This window comes from Chiroxiphia lanceolata, chromosome 11 (genome assembly GCF_009829145.1).
Source record: "Chiroxiphia lanceolata isolate bChiLan1 chromosome 11, bChiLan1.pri, whole genome shotgun sequence".
NCBI classification, from domain to species: Eukaryota; Metazoa; Chordata; class Aves; order Passeriformes; family Pipridae; genus Chiroxiphia; species Chiroxiphia lanceolata.
This window is the reverse complement of record NC_045647.1, coordinates 15,617,737-15,630,350: the sequence shown is the minus strand read 5'-3', so window position 1 is coordinate 15,630,350 and position 12,614 is coordinate 15,617,737. Positions and strand designations below refer to the sequence as shown.

The 12,614-nt window shown below is 47.3% G+C and overlaps 1 long non-coding RNA gene across 1 annotated transcript in view; it reads right to left on the bottom strand.

Moving 5' to 3' along the window:
• Nucleotides 1-11,276, bottom strand: part of LOC116792141 — a 35,876-nt gene extending 24,600 nt beyond the window's left edge. The window contains exon 1 of the long non-coding RNA XR_004359013.1: nucleotides 11,099-11,276. This is a non-coding gene — a long non-coding RNA (uncharacterized LOC116792141). The remainder of the gene's footprint in view (nucleotides 1-11,098) is intronic.
• Nucleotides 11,277-12,614: the final 1,338 nt, after the last annotated feature.

The following is a 12,614-nucleotide window of genomic DNA, read 5'->3' as shown; positions in this document are numbered from 1 at the left end:
ACAGTTCAACCCCTCTATGGGTTGAGCTGTTTGTATGAATTGATTACCTGCCTCTTTCCTTTGAAGCACAGCTCAAGTCCCACCTTGGCTGCTCCCTCATGGAACATCCCCTCCCAAGTGTATCCTCAGCTTGTTCTGGACAAGATGTCACCAAATGTCCTCTCCAGCTGGAGTGCATACCCTGAGTTCACAGCTCAACAGGTACACCAGGCAGTCGTGGCAGTAATCAGAGGAAGAAGGAGAGGCCCACAGGTGGTGGTGATGCCCTGAAGATTTTGTGCTAATCACAATTAATTAATTGGCAGACAGGAGAAGTCCCATTTCCCTCTCTTTAACCATCCATAAGTGATACTAGGAGTCACCTAATAAAGCAGCTGAGAGGGCTGAAAAGTCCTGGTTCTGCAACTTACTGGACTCCAAGGAGAAGCAACTCAGCAAGAGACTTTACATTTTCACCATTTTCTTTATACTTTCCATTTTTGTCCTACCCATAAAAAAAGAATGGAAATACGATGGCAACTGTTGAACATCATGATCCTCTTGTAGAAAACACTACACTGGGCCTGCAGTGACACAAAACCAAAGAATCAGATTATAGAATTTTTCATAAAGTTGGGAGAGCTGGTCTCCAAGGACACATACCAAGTCACTTAGCAGCTATCCTGCCATAATAGCTTTCAGCTTTCCAATGGAATTTTTCCTGGGTTTCCTCCAAAATACTCACAAGAGTAAAGCTTCCTGGAACAAGCTCACTCTGTAGAATTTCCCCCCCTCACCACTGGCCAGCAGATGCGTGTCTGCAGGGCTAAATGCACTGGAGGATTTATTCCTTAGCTTAGGTGGTCTGGCCAGCAGCTCCTCCTGGGGCTTCCCTTCCTGGGCCTGTGTGCAATTTCCTAAGGCAGCAGTGGTGCCCCCAAGCATGTCTGACCATACCATTTATCATCAGTGCATCTCAGCCACCCCTCCATGTCCCACAGCTCACAGTCCCTGTAAGGCTGGAGAAGTGCAATGAGCGGTATGAGAGGTAACAGCTACCAAAGTTGGTGGGAACTGGGCACCTCATTCCTCTAAGTCTGGGCAGAAATTGCAACCCAGGCACACCCATCCTAACCCAGCCAATTCCATAGGTAACTGTTCAACTCCTCACAGCGATCTGGGGGTTAGAAATCAACCATCTACACACAGAGTTTGTGTCTTTTGTCTAGAAGACAAGCAGTACATCAAGGGGTCAGATCCCAAAAGCAAATGCCTTTGCTTTTCGTGTGTCAGTCTTGGTGACTCCTCAAACAGTTATTGTATCACTAATATCTGCACGAAGCTTATTCTGAGTGGTTTGCTGGAAAATTACGACTTGACAGCAATTAGCATAAAATGAGTAGGAGCTGAAGGCAGAACAGCCCATCATAAAGGACTTTTTAGACAGAGCTCTGACGCTGGTACTTGAAAGCGTATTTTAAGAATGATTCCTAAACAGCTACAGGTCAAGCACATATTTTATATAATGGATTCAGGGACTGACAGCCTGATTCATAACTTGAGTCCAAAGAGTTCCTTGCTTTTGAAAAGACAACCTTTCTCCTTGTCTTATAATTTCCATTTGGAAAAACAAATCCCCCTGCAATGCACACCTGGTTTTTCATTTGGGTTCTCTAGAAGGTCCTAGGGAGAGACCATCAAAGGCAGCTGTGTGTCTAAATACTTCAGGCCCTTCCTGTGTACCTCCTTTAAGAAGCCAACTGAAATAAGAGGAATAATCTTACTTTACACTAGGGGGTCTGCATAAGCGTTCAGAAAAGGTGGTATTTCTTGAAGGTGTGCATGTGGATGTAGTCCTACAGTCACATTCTTCCTGTTCTGATTTGGCTGGTGGGTTTGTTTGTTGTCTGTCACATTGGATAAATAAAGGGAAGATGTCAGAGCGCCCTGGGAGTCTCCCTTTGGGCCATTCAGGGGATTCTCCTCCACGGCTGACAGCGAAGCTGGGAACCCATCCTCTCCCACAGGAGGGCTTTACAGGCACTTTGAGGCAGGTAAGGAGGCGGCTCAGCAGCACGAGAGCTTGCTCTCTTCCATGTGAAAACATTAGATAATTAATCTTGCTACCATTATACGGATAAGGATAGGAAAACAGACACAATAGCCCAGAGAGAGCCAAGAGACCACAGGTGTCCTTCACCCCATGTGCCATTGCTGAAATCTACTGGCTAATGCTGCTCCCGTTCCACTTCAACCTCAAAATTCTGCCAAATCTCTGGTGCCAGAAATTGCTGCCTACTTCTTCTGGGATTATGATGCATTCCTTCCTTAGACTTACAAACCCATTTCCTTCTCAGTGGCAGAGGATTAAATTTCTTTCAGAATCAGCGGAAACAGCCTGTGCTCTTACACATAGAGTATTAGTATTAGAGCAAATTCATCTCTGATCTCATTCATCATTTGCTTCAGTCCTCTCAGCAGACAATGTATCAGTCTTTTAACAGTCAGCACAGGCTTCTTACTGTCTCAGAGAAAAAGCTTTGGCATCTGGTTCAGCCACTGAACTCCAGCATGACCTGTGTCCTGAATGGACGACAGCACAGGTCCTGCAAAATCACTCATTTTCAAATGGCTGCCTATTAGGAACCTTCATCAGAAACCTGAGGCTTCCTCAGCCTGCTTACATGAGGGTTCCATGTGTTCCCCTGAATGACTTTCCTTCCCACATTTCTCATTGTCGTGGTGCAGAAGTGGATTAAATAAGCTATCATCTTGGTTAGTGATAATGAGAAAATTGAAACAAGCTGCTCCATAAATGTGATCATTATCTAGTAAATTAAATGAGATATTCAAAGTGTCCACCCAGCAGTGGCCAAGGAACTTCTCTTACTCTGCATTTCTTTTATCTGAGAGAAAGAGGAAATGATCACAACCTCCCGCAAACCAGAGACTCCAATGGACACACTGTCACTAAAATCATCTGGCTTTTCCACCCTTGCTGCAATGGACACAGCACAGCAACTGTTGGCTCTTCTAAGCCTGAGACATTCAGCTCTGGATGTTGCTGGTGCTAATGGCCAGTTAACAGGGACCAGACTTTTGAGGTTTGTTCTCTGGAGAGTGGGGCTGGGGGACACCACATGTCACCAGGGTGGGAATCGCTGCCATGCACATGTTGCCCAGCAGTCCACTGCAGATAGCCAGGGACTGCAGGGATAGCTGGGGATTTGGAATCTACTGAAGATGTTGGGGAAAAGAAACCCATCAAATTCAAACGGCAAAGTAGAACAACAATTTTTTGACAGGTGGATCAAGGAAAGGAGGGTCAGTACCTGGTTGTTACTAGGATGTCACTGAAGATGGGGGGGCAGGAGGCAGAAATCAACCTATCTGCCACTGTCTGCCTTCTACCTAAATGCCTGAAACTCTGAATTTCAGGATATAAATGTTCAATGTCCTTAAAAAAAAAAAAAAAAGGGCAGAAATTGGAAGTTTGCATTTGCTCTCTTGTTTTCCCATGCAAAACCCTGACAAAAAGTGAAACAGTTTTCTATTTTCATCGCATTTTTCTCCATTGTTCTGTTGATCCCATCCATGCCAGGCCAACCTGCTCTCTACACCCCAGTTACAGGCACACCCCAGTGTGGGGTTGCTCAAACATTAGAGATGCAGAGCAGAGGAGGGATCTCCCAACAGGAGCCATGAACCACACCATAGAATCATACAGGTTGGAAAAGACCTCCAAGATCTTCAAGTCCAACCCTTGACCAAACATCATCATACCCACTAAACCATGGTGTGAAGTGCCACATGTACTCTGCTTTTGAACACCTCCAGGGATGGTGACTCCACCACCTCCCTGGGCAGCCTGTTCCAATGCTTCACCACCCTTTCAGTGAAAAAAATCTTCCTGATGTTCAACCTGCTCCCCTAGCACAACTTGAGGCACTTCCCCTTTTCTTATGAATGCAGAAGATATGCCCAGAGATGCTCCAGCCTGCAGACACTTGTCAGATGCTCCCACTGAAGCGTAGCGGCTCTGGGTGTTTTGTAGCTTACACAAGAGTCTCAAAAAACCACAAGTGACCAAACCATGAAATGTAGAACAGGCCCACAGGATCCCCAAGAAGCCAAAATTGCCTGCAGGGAAGCAGGTGCTGCTGGAGAAGGCAGTGCTGGGCACATTCCCTGAGAGTGCTTTGCCCCAGCAAATCCCCTGCTCTCCCTTTCGGACAGATTATCCTGGGGATGGAGTAAAGACGCAGGCAAGGAGCACAATGCTAATCCTGAGTCTGAATCCATCTGAGCCGAAGGGAAACCTCTGTGGCAGCACTGGAAGGCAGGAGCTGCAAGCTCCAACTGGCCATGGGAGGGCAAACTGCTCCAAGCATTGCTGCACAGTTCAACAGCAACACTGCTAACTTTGCCTGCAGTCAGCCTCCCTTCTTGAAAGACAATCCAGGCCTGCCTTCCAAGGAGTTTTAAGTGTTTGGAAATTTTGGAAGGGCTCTTTTTTTCAAACAGACAGAAGCATTGGAAAAGGCAGTGAGCGAAGCAGGATGCTCTGGGAATGCCCTGCAGCTCCTGGGCCAGCACAGGAATTCCTCTTTTCCCCAATGGTAGAAAAATTACAGCAGGCCTTCAGCATAACCCAGTCAAAGCAGGCTGCTAGGAAACTGTCAGAGACAGTTAAAAATAGGGATTGTGCTGATCCAGTGTTAACTCTTAACAGGGAAGGCAGCAATTCCTCGCTGGGTGGATAACACCACCACTGCTTTTATTTAGCAGTCTCTCCCCTGTGCTGCCTTTAAATGTCCCAGCTCCTCTTCTATTTTCCTTTATAGCCTGTTTTCCTCCTAACACAGCAGAAATTAACTCAGAAGAGCCATTTCAGTGGCTGGCCTGTTTTCAGCACCCTATCTGGCTGGCCTGCAGTCCTGATGGCAACAAGCACCAATTAACAAGGAGCTGGTACTGCAGCCCATCACCACAGAGAGGGGCAGGGTGTCAGCACACGACCTGAAGATTGCTCTGTCTCTCTGATTTTGCCCAGCAGCATCCTCATCTGTCTGCACACACATCTCCACTTCTTATTTCACAGCCTTTCAGCATGAAAAATCAGCAAATCCTTGCAAATGTATTTGCCTCCTTTTATTTATTGCTGAATTTTAAGATGAAGATCAATTGAGTTTCATGTGCATGGGCCAGTTCCCGAAGGCTTTATTTCCTTTTAGCGCTGGCTCACAATATACAGCATTATTCTAGTTGGAAAGTGGTGAGGATCACTAACATCAAGGAAAGCCAAATTTTAAAGCAGAATGCCAGGACAGCCAACGAGTCACTCAGTACCTATCTGCAGACAGTGCCTCTGACAAGCAATTCTTATGGCTGTATAATGCAAGGATGGAGAAAAGCCTCTCTCATCCTGAAAAATGAGAAATGTCCCCAATACACATCCTTCTGCTAGGGAGAAGACAGGTCATGATCAATAAGCAGTGAAATATTTGGAGTTTAGTTAAAAAACTGGGAAGCAGGTGGACTTGTATCTGGTCTCTCAAGCCAGCTGTCATTGCCACCCAAAAACCCTTGGAGAAAACAAAAGGAGTTGTTTTCATTTTTCTGCTCCTTGAAGTATCATGGGCAAAGCTCATTCAAACACCATTGCTCAAATGGATCATCATGGAAATATTGAGGCTTGAAGTGAAAAAGCACAGACTGCAGCCAGGTTTTGACAAGAAGGTTTCCAAGAACAGAGATAAACAAAGCCAACCTGTGACAGCCTGACCTGCTCTCACACCCAGAACAAAACCCGAGTCACAAAAACTTTGAAAACTGCCAAAAATGAGATCCGTATTTACCACCCCTTCTGCTTGGTTGGTAAAAATCCATCCTGTCCAGACACTAGGAAAGACCAAATAGTCTGGGCTGCAATTTCTCTCAGTGACCATGTGGACGAGGAGGTGCAAACCTGGGGCCGTTTCTTGCAGACCTGGCAACCTTCCCAGTGCCATAAGCAGTTTTGCTCGACTAAGCACCCCTGAGGGTCCAGCAAGGCTCCAGTAAGCACCAGCTCTGCTTGGTGAGCAGAGCCCTTGCCAGAGCTGGGAAGAGAGGCACTCGTGCAGAGAGGCAGCCCGGTGAGAAGGGAGGCTCGTTGGCATTCGGTGCAGGAGGGCAAAGAGAAACCGAGCACCAGCCACATGGCAGCTGCCCTGTGCTTGAGCTGCACAGCTCAAATCCATCCTTAAATCCTGACAGCAAGGAGCTCAGGGCCCCGCTAATCCCACGCTCTCACATCTGCACAGCTCCATTACGCAGCAGGAGGCAGCTGCTGGGAGTGCTGTGCCTTCAGGACTGACACCTCCCCGTGGGGGGTTTGGTCCTTGCTGCGCCTGAGGGCTAAAGCCACGCAGCAGCAACACTTCTTGTGTGATGGAGCCTCAGAGGCCACGTAAAGCATCATCCCCAGCCCAGGTGATGAGGGATGAGCTTTCTGGGACTGAGGTCCCAGCCTGCACACCAAACCACCAAATCACTGACTGGCTGTGAGCACAGCAGAGTGTGGGCATTGCACACAACCTGGGCATTGCACACAACCTGGGCATTGCACACAACCTGGGCATTGCACACAAACAGGTCTCTTGCAAACTGTGGTTTCCAGGCTCAGCCCTGGCTGCTGCCAGAGCTGGGCAGGTAAGAAGGAGAATCATCCTCACAGTCACCAAGACAGCCAGGTTTCAGCAGGAAGCCCTGGCAGAGCTGTTACCCTTCACAAGTAATGGTTCACCACAGTTCCTGCAACACGACAGACCAAGCCAGGCAGGATCTTTCCATTCTACTGCTGCTCTAGCTGGAACAGGCAGTTGGGTTGACAGCACCTGATCCTAGACCACAGTTGAACAGGATACTTCCAGATCACTGCACAAGTAATAATGGTATTAATGGAATTACAGGAAATCCTTGCTTTTCTAACTCCAATTCCAGGCTGAAAAGCAGTGTTACTAGCAGGAACACATAAGCTCAGCTGCTTTGATTAAAGAACAACTGTCTAATCTCTGCCTGGACTCTGTCCTGGGTTTTAATGCCTGATTAACTACCCCCTGCCAGGATTATTTTGCATCTTTGCATATTTTGGAGCTCTTAGTTTTCATTTATTGCTACAGACAAGGAACTGTTTAAACCAACTCTCATTTGCACTGGCAATTTAAAGCACTGTGTCTATGGCCGAGTGGTAGCTGGAAAAAATTCAAGGGGCTTTCAGGGCAATCTGCCATTTCTCAGGGATCAAGCCCAGGACAGCACACTCTCAGCTCAAGGGAGGGTGTTTCTGTACGTCTTAGCCCTCTGGGAGACACCTAAATGTCACCTCCAGGAAATCAGCAAATTACCACCAGTTTCAGAAGAAGCAGTTGGAAGACTGATTTCCTATCCTGAGAATGGTCAGGCCTTTCGTAAGAAATAATAAAATAAGGTTTAGGTTTTAAGTTTTTCATTTTACAGCACAACTCAGGAGTGCTGTGGAAAACACAAAACTTCCCATGACAATTGTTTATGCATCAAATTCTAATATTCCTGTTAAGAAAAAAACCCAAAACTGTCTGGAAAAACTTCCTGACCAGCTGTAACTACCTGCCTCAAAGCATTTACTCTGAGCAGCTGGATCTCACTATTTACAGGCACTTGTCCAACCTCTACCCCACCCCTAAGATCTAACATCTTCTTCTACCCCTATGAGCCCTCACATTTCATTTGACAGCTCTCAGGACTACCCTAGATCTCTGTTTTCCTAAACACCAGCCCAGTCTGGTGAAGCACAAACTGCACCAGTGTTTGCTACTCTCCTGCTGGCCATGGCCCTGATTGTGCTGATGCTGATCCAAAGCTGCTGTTCTTCAAGAGCAGCCCATGCTGTGCTTCTCCATCAGCATAACCATGATCCATAACCCTGAGGAAGAGCAGCAGCTACTCTGGGCCGAGTAAGGATCTTAGTTGGAGAACAGGGAAAAAATCCACAGCCCCTTTGGCATCTGACAGCCAGACTGTACAAGATCTGGAGTTGAGAGGGTTTGCTGTGAGCAGTACCAAGCCTTAGATGGCCACTGCTTCCTCAGCCTTCTTCAGTTCCCCTGTCTTCTACGAATTGTCAAGTACCACCCTTAAGGATATAATTTTTGTTGCAGCCAAGGCACTTTAGCACAGAACAACAGGATGTGCAGACAGGCAGGGTAGGATGGGACAGGAGGAAGGAGAATGGGGTTCAGCCACTGCCTCAATATCAAAGAAGCAAAGGGAATATTTTCACAACTGTGCCCTTGAAAGAGTAAAAAACATTTCCCTGTTAAATCAGGTAACTGGGTCACACCACCGAGCGAAATGCAAGGTCCTGAGAGATAACCATGCTTTGGGGTGGCGGGGTGGAAACCTTCATGCAACAGCTCAATGAGTAACATCACAATGAAACAAAGAGCATATCAGGTGATTCATGTACAGCTCTGCAGGTCCCCACCACGCTGTAGCCACCAGAAAAGGCTCACTCATGTGTTAAGGCAATTCTGCCCACAGGCTGTCCCCAGCCCTTGGCATTTTTTCCTTCCTTCTTTTACTTTTGCGTGTGTCTAATTATTGAGGACGTTCACAGAGAAGCGGGATTTCTCGTCTTTGGAAGCCCATCTGCTGCCAGTGTTTATTTCCTGCAGTTGCCACAGTCATGTTGTAATGAATTCCAGTGTCACAACCGCACTGATGGTTCTTCCCATGGGGAACAACACAGGGAAACCACCCTGGTTGAGAAAGCAGGCCTGCAGTACCCAAAGGACCTCAAAGACATGAGAAAGAGCAGAAGGTGGCCCCATGCTTCATGAGGCTCCCACCAATGAAGGAAAATCTGGGAAATGTGATTTGCAACACATTCCAACAGGCTGAAAATCTGGGGATCCACTCTGCAAAGCACTGCTGGGACAGTGCACACTTCCAGTCCACTGAAGCCAGCTTCCCCCTGGGGTCACTGGTTAGGCCAAGAAGTTGTGCTGGCTTGGTGCTGACCTAACCAGTCCTGGCTGGCCAGAGAAGGCCACAGAAGCTGGCTGAAGGGGTAAACCTGGCAATGGGTTTTCAAAAGCTCAAGAGCTTTGAGGTGGATCTTGCCCTTGGTGCAAGCGCAGCACCAGAACCCCAGTGAGTACCTCCTTCTCCTTAGCAATGAACTCCTGGAATAAAGAACTACAGTAAAAAGGTTAAAACTACCTCAAAAAAAAAAAAAAAGAGATTAAAACAAATTCTCCTCCCACTCTTGCCTGGAAGACAAGTCCTTCCTTTTAGGCTTGGTTTCACTGAGCCTTCTACACTGCTGCAAACTCAATACTGCCAATACTGCCTTCTCCAGGTGCTTCTTTCTTTCCATCAGCACAGTGACCTGGGTCTGCACCCATATTCTGCTCCTCTGAGGAGCTGCCTCCCTTCCCCATTAGGCTCACTGCTCCATAGCCAACTCCAATGTTTCTCCTGGAGAGCAGGCTCCAGGGCTCTCTGGGAGGGAAGTCCTTTCTCCCTTTCAGAGCCAGACCTAGAGCACAGGTCTGTCCTGGTAGAGTACATACTCCCAGGACAGAATCACAACTGGACACAAAGCACACTATACATACCATCAGATAGTTGGAGAAGCCAAATTTCCCAGGGGTATTAATTGTAGCACTGGTGCACATGCTGTGGAGTAGTTTGTGGGGCAGACTCAAGAAAGCAATACTGCCCAGGTCTGCGCACAAAACCTTCAAATGAACCAGCTCACATCTGGCTTCCACCTGTTCTGCATTCCCCTTTCCTGCCTGCTGCATGCCTTGAATGTGTGTAGATTTTGCAAGGTTACCAGCAAGTAAAACAGAACTTTGCTCCCCAGCTCAGCACTTGGCTACACCAGCTCCAAGGAGGAGCTGAGGTTTGTCCTCAGCTCAAATCTATGTCTACTCTGTCCCACCTGCACCTTGCTGCAGGAAGACCTTTGTGGCAGATGACCTCTCCCTTTTCTCCCTTTTCAGGTGCCCCCAGAGGTATTGTAGCCAGCCCAGAAGTACAGGCAGACTGGGGGCATTCAAAACCCCATGGAAAAAACAGAGGCTATACCATCTTTCCCTGAGGATCTACGCAGGAGGGATAACACTTTAAATTTCAGTTTTGCCTTCTATAAGCATGATGAATGAATAGGATTTACTGAAAAAGACCAAGGAAGAGATACAGTTAAGGTGTCCTTACAGCACACATGTACTGCTCAACAAGGGCTGTCTTTGGAAGAAGCACAGTAGGCTGTCCTAAGTGAAGTGCAGCTTTGGGGATGATTTGCCGTCCAAAATACCAGTTGAAGACATGATGCTACGCAGGAGAAAGAACATGATCAGGGCTCCTCGTGATCCCGACTGGCAGGATGAGCATGTGCAGCGTGGGAGAGCAAACAGACAGTGGGAGAGTGAAATGGAGAAAACAAAGCAAATGTATGAGAGGCAGATGAGTATCATCCGTTTTAACCACCAAAACACCGTCAGCTCTGATGGGCTTCGGGTCATTTAAGAGGTGGCAAAACAAAACAACAAATGAGTTTGCTTTCTTTCTCTGCTCTCTTTCTAGGCAGCACTGGTAAATTCAACCCAGCTCATGCTGGAATACAACAGTGCGGGTGCCTGGCTTCCTTCTCACTTGCAAGCTTCCTTAGTTCAGGATTATACAGCTCATTTCTCCAGTTTTCCAGAACAAAGACAGCACTGTTTTGTTACTGTACAGCTACTTAGTCACTGCTGAACCAAGCCAGAAAACCTGGTATGTCAGAAAAAGCATGAATAAAGGATTTGATTAGGGCAAAGGGAAGAGGGAAAGGGGAATAGGTATGAGATTTGTGTTGTTGCTGCACTCAGTTATTAGAAGCAGTGGGGACACTGGCATTGCATTTGAAAAGGGCACAATGTGATCAAATAATCAAAAATTAATAATCAAATTCTTGGCTGATACATAAATTCAGGGACTTTGGTGGTAGCAGGGAGTATCATGCTTGCTTAGTGCAGCTCCTAAGCTGGACTGTTTCCTAATTTTTTTACCTAATTTCTAATAAAATGCCATTCACAAAGCTAATACCCACCACACAAATGGTCCTGTTCAGCCGCTTAGGACTCACCGCCTGTGGATCTCAGCAGGGCTCCGAGGCAGAAAACACGGGATTTTTGGCCTTTTATCTGCGGCTGCATCGCTACTCACTTCAAGTAGAGAGCTTTCCAAATCGGAGCTGACCCATTTCTGCCTGTGGCATTGAGGGCACCTCTCCCACTAATCTCGTGTGTCAGCGTGGTGCGGTTGGTAATACTTGTCTCTGGGACAGCAGGTTAGGGATTTACTGAGTCCCACACATCATGTCCTTTAATTCAGTGTCAACCAAGGATAAGCCAAGGACCTAGGGCAAAGCGTGATCCATTACAATTTCATGCTGGGTGGGTGCTGTATTGTTAGAAACACAGCTCCAGCTTCCAGATGAGAAGCCAATCCTGCACTGCCAGCCGGCTATATGTGCTCCAGATTTGGGGAGAACAGTATATTCACATTTCCTCCCTTCTGTCGCCCAACTTAATGTGGCTGAAACTAATGGGGACGCAAAAAAAAAAAAAAAATTAATAAAGTACGTACATGGCTATAAAATCAGGAACAACACAGTTGCAAAAGAGAAAGCAGACAGAAAGAAAAGCATTTCTCTCAATAATGCCAAGAGGTTCTTGTCACAGGGCCGTGGAGGGCTGGGCATGCAGAGGAGAGTGGTGATGGGCAGTGACATTTACACTGTGGAGATGGCCCCTCCCGTCCCCTGCCCCCAGCGCTGCCTCCCTCCCTGCTCAGGGGACACCTCTGCCATGGACATCTTTCCAGTTGGCTCCCGCTGGAAATGGCAGCGCTCTGGCTGACCTTTCACAGGGCAGCGACTGCTGAGCACACGTGTGGCACTGCCCACCCTGCCCCACACGGCCCCCTCTGAAACCGCTCCCCGAGCTGTGCATCACACAGACGCTTTGGGGAGGGGCAGCCCTTTGCTGCAGCTTTGGACCTGATCTCTTCACATCCTGCAGAATTCTGGGTGCAGAAAGGAAAGGGGGAGCAGACCTGCCAACATTCTAAAGAACTCCAGAGCCATTTCTACAACAGCAACATTCTCCAGCTTCTGTGAAAGCAGCCTGGAAGGGTATCTGGTGTTAATAAACCCACATCTTTTCACAGTAAAACACAGCCAGCCTCCGGGGCTCACATTAAGACTATAAAGCTTGTTTGTATACTGGAAGGCCACAAAGAATTATCCCATCTGACTTCCCGTACATCCCAGCCCATTCATTTTCACTCAGTTACCCTGTATTAAGCTTAATTACCCCAGCATTAAGATTAATGACTTGTGTTGATTACAGCCTATCTCAAAAGAGGGACTATTAGAACATTTGGGACAAATTATTAGAGCCTCTGCTCTGGATGATTTGTCCCCAGAGCTCACTGTCCCCACTGCCAAAAAGACAAGCCCTGCTGAACTTTCTTTGCTTCTTTTTATCAGCAAGGGATGCTCACCTTGATTTAGCTCCTGAGATTAAGGAGCCCTTTCTGTTTCTGGTGTTTTCTCCCTGTGA